The sequence below is a fragment of the Gossypium hirsutum genome, chromosome A03, assembly GCF_007990345.1.
Source record: "Gossypium hirsutum isolate 1008001.06 chromosome A03, Gossypium_hirsutum_v2.1, whole genome shotgun sequence".
Lineage (NCBI taxonomy): Eukaryota > Viridiplantae > Streptophyta > Magnoliopsida > Malvales > Malvaceae > Gossypium > Gossypium hirsutum.
In genome coordinates, this window is record NC_053426.1 from 84,716,310 (window position 1) to 84,721,169 (window position 4,860).

Below are 4,860 nucleotides of genomic sequence, written 5' to 3' on the forward strand. Positions count from 1 at the left end.
CCAACCCTTCGTACTTCCCTTAAGCATTATGGAGATAGCCTTGCACTTCATAGGATTTGAAGCACCCAACACATTCATGTAGTCATTATACTACCTAAAATGAGCTCGCGGATCCCTCTTTCCTTCAAACATGTCCTTCAAGACCTTGAAATCAACTAGTAAACCTATTATTACTACCTTTGGAGCCAAATGATTATTGGATCAAAAAAGCCAATCCTGTAACATCCCTTACCCATGCCCGACGCCACGACAGGATATGAGGCATTACCGAACTTAATCGCAAGCAACATACAAAACTGGGCCATAAAAATTTTGTTCCAATTAAATCTATTCATACATATGCAAATTGTCCCTTATATGGGCTTACGAGGCCCAAAGCATACTTCAGGTATAGTTCGAGACTAAACCGAGAACTTCAGAAAACTTTGGAAAAACTTAGAAAATTTTCATGAAACAGGGTCACACACCCGTGTAGGTAGGCCGTATGGTCACACACGCCCGTGTGGCTTAGGACATGCCCGTGTCCTCAACCTGTGTAACTCTCTATTTATGACTTCATCAATACAATTAGGGTCACACGGCCAAGACACATGCCTGTGTGCTTAGGCCGTGTGGCGATTTAAATTCCAAAAATTAAGTGCAGACTTCACATGTCCATGTCCTACGGCCATGTCCTTCACACTGAGACACACAGCCATGTCTTTGCCCGTGTGTTTACTATTGAGCATTTTGTTTTGCATTTAATAGGGTGCAGGGGATACACGACCAGAGCACACGCCCAAAGGGAAGACCGTGTGTCACACACGGCCTAGATACATGCCCGTGTGCCTACCCTTATGGACAACTTTGAGGCTATATTCCAAGCCTTTTGTCACCCTTAATGACACGTGCACACTTACACATTCATAATCATGGCTCATGCAAGTCAACTTCTTATCAATTTATACTTGCTTAAGACTTTATATTTTATTTAGACCAAGCTTACCAAATTCACATGCAATATGAAACATCAATTTACTTCCATTTCATAGATTCATGCCCTAGTTGTTATTATTCCATTTACTCATATTTCCATCATCAAACATCCATGATAATATCCACAATTCATCCATGCCAAATAAATTTAACCACAACATGAGTGAACATAGCACATGCATTGTAACAGCCTAATTTTGGGCTCAGTCAGAATGGTGGTTTCAAAACCACCAATCCAAAGTTAGAGAAATTATTTTATTATTATATTAGAGTTATATCATGTTTATATAGGTGCATGAAAAATTTGGTGAATTAATTTTAGTGTTTAGAAGCTTAATTTTGAAAAAAGACTAAATCGCATAAAGGGTAAAAGTTTTATTTTACTTGATAGATATACTAAATAGATAGAGAGCCATAATTGGAGGCCTTTAAAGTGCAATTAGACCTTTAAAAGAAGCTTGGCCGGCCATAGGGACAAGATTTGACCAAGTTGACTAGGTTAGGTGGGTTTTGGTGACTAAATTGGTTAAAAATAAAATTGAATAAAGAGAGAATGATATTTTATTTTCTCTCATCATCTTACCACCATTTATACTAGCAAAAGAGGGGTTTTTAAGCTTCAAAAATTTCAGCGAAGCTATCCTTTTGCAAGTAAGTCAATTTGAAGGTTATTTTTGATAATTTTTGTACTTTTGGAACCCTTGTAGCTTGAACTAGCTAATAAGGGGACCATTTTGCAAAATGGTTAATAGTCTAGGGTTTTTCCATGAAAGGTTTTATGATGTTTGCTAAGTTTTTGTGGAAGAAAATGAATCTTAGGGGTGTAGTGAACAACTTTTGTGAAAGAACTTCTCATGAAAACCCTAAAAGTGGCTATTTTGTAAAGTTTGTGAAATGGTTGGTAATGTTGTGAAACAAAGGGAATTTTGGGTCATTATAAGAGTAATAAGGGTTTGGCTAGGCTTAATATTTGAATAAATTCGATAAAAATTAATTTTTGAGCCTAGGGGTAAAATGGTCATTTTGTGAAAGTCTAAGAGCAAAATGGTCATTTTGCCAAAAATGTGAATTTATGATTGCTTAAATTTATTTAGAGGTTAAATGAGTGAATTTTTATTATTTTAGATCAAGAAACACGAAAACGGACTTGGACCGGGGGAATACCAAGCAAGTTGAGTAAATCGTCTAGCCGCCTACATTTTGTAATCCTAGGTAAGTTGTATGTCAACAATGCAACTATATCTTTATAATATGTATTTGAGTTGATATGGCACGAATTGTCTCGATTTTGGAATATGAGAATACATGTTGAGAAACTTACGTAGTAAAGACTTTCGTTTGAACCTTTGGAATAGACTTGGATATTTGTACCGTGATAATGGGTGATATGTGTGCTAGTGTAAGACATGTCTGGGACATGCATTAGTCACAGTATGAGAGCCAGTGTAAAACATATCTGGGACATGCATGGCATTAAGACGAGAGCTAGTGTAAGACATGTTTGGGACATGCATCGGCCTCGCAAATACACAAGCTAGTGTAAGACCTGTCTGGGACATGGCGTCAACTTGTAGTGTGTCAGTGTAAGACCTGCCTGGGATATGGTATCGACACCGATAGATGAGAGCCAGTGTAAGACTGTCTGGGATATGACATCGGCCTCGCTCTATGAAAGCTAGTGTAACACCATGTCTGGGACATGGCGTCGGCATCTTAACCCATGTTAGGGCTATTGAGTATCCGATAGCATTCCAAATGGTTCAACAAAAGGTTTATGATTTATATCAAAATTAGAAAAGTCATGATCATGTGGTGAGTGGTACAGGTACCTAATTGAAATGTATGAGACATGGGTTCAATGTATGCAATATGAGTTGGATTGGATGGTGATGAGTAAGTTGTACTTGCGTTTATTTATGGTATTCATAAATAATCTATGAAAGGTTATGAGCATATTTCCTTATGATAAGTAGTTGTTGTTTATTTTCATGCAACTTACTAAGCTCTATGCTTACCCTATTTCCCTTTCCATTTTCTTATAGTGCCGCCATAGTAGCTTAAGGATCATCCCTACGTCAAAGAAACTAGTCACACTATCATCCGAAGCACTTGGTATAATTAGATCTTTTATTTTGATTATGGCATGTATAGGACCACAACTTTTGAGTTTTTTGTCATTGTTAATTTGTCAAATATGTTGGCTTACTTTAGCATTTGATTCATTTTGTATAAGGCCATCGAAAATGGCTAATATTGAAAGTTATTATGTGAATGCAAGCTAGCCTTTCATGAATGTGAACTTGTTAGCATGGTTGATTATATGTAATGTATAGGGGTCTTAGCTATGGTTGTTTGGTTGAGAAATCATATTAAGTTAATCTTTCATGTGTTGGTTGATGTTATATTTTGTTTCAAGGTGGCAAAGGCTTGGTAGATAGCCTTATATTGTCCGCACAGGTAGACACACGGGCGTGTGTCTAGGCCATGTGTGACACACGGTCAGCCCCACGGGCGTGTTGTTCGGCCATGTGTCCCTTGCACGTAAAATTTGCAAGCCAGAATGCATGGTAGTAATCACACGGGAAAAGACACAACCGTGTGTCTCAGCCGTGTGGAGGACACGGCCTCTAGTGACGGGCATGTGCCTTGTCCGTGTGCCCCAAATTGGGTGCTAACGTTAGAAACTGAATGTCAAGGTTTTCATACACAGGCTAAGACACAGGCGTGTCGTGGCCGTGTGAGGGACATGGGTTATAGACACGAGCGTGTGTCAGGCGTGTGAAACCCCCTGTAGGTTCGCATTTAGAATTTAATTCACAGGGGCATGGGACACGGGCGTGTCCCTAGATGCTTAAGCCGTGTGTGTCACACTGGCCATTAACACGGTCATGTTATAATGACTACATGGCATGTTGCCCTTCCACACGGGCATGTGCCTTGTTTCAAGTGATATTTTTCAAAGTTTTGATAAGCGATCGAATTAATCTCAGACCATTTCCAAAGCATGATTTGGGCCTCATAAACCCATATTAGGAATCAACGGACTATGAAAGGAAAGTTTTAATTTGACCTAGTTTTTACATTTCAGAAAAGATTAAATGCATGCGTTTAAGTCAAGTAATGCCTCGTGTACAGCTCCGGTCTCGGACTTGGGTAAGGGGTGTTACATGCATGCATATATGAATATGATTATATACCCATATGAGTCATATCTCATGGCCATATACAAAATGAATCATCAAGTTATTATAAGCCAACACACTTGGCTAAACCAATATGACATATAACAAAAAGATCAAGTCCCTATACATGCCATACTCAAAATACTTAAATTCACTATACCCAAAAGATTAGTTTGATAGTGTGAATCGAGCTCCGACGTCCTTCGATCCCCGAGCTAGCTTGGCGACACTATAAGGAAACGGAAAAGGAAATGGAGTAAGCATAAAGCATAGTAAGTTTGCATGTAAATAATTAACAACATTGACCATGCAATATTATACACATAACACAATAATATTTATCACAATGTCATCAAGTATCATAGGTACATTTTAAGTCATGCCATTTACATAATGTACAACAAAACTCATAATCATAATTCATTCATTCACTTCTTTTGAGGTCTTTCAATTCATAATCTCAATGTTTTTGAGCTTTGTGTACGTACCTGTATTCTTTCAACATGATCATACCTTGTCATCTCTTTGACATAATCATTGGATTACCCGTTGAACCACTTGGAACACTAAAAGATACTCAAACACTCTCATACACATGATAGGATGCCAATTCCATATCCCGGATATGGTCTTACATAGGATCACATATCAATGCCAATGCCATGTCCCAGACATGGTCTTACATGGGATCGTAGGTCGATGC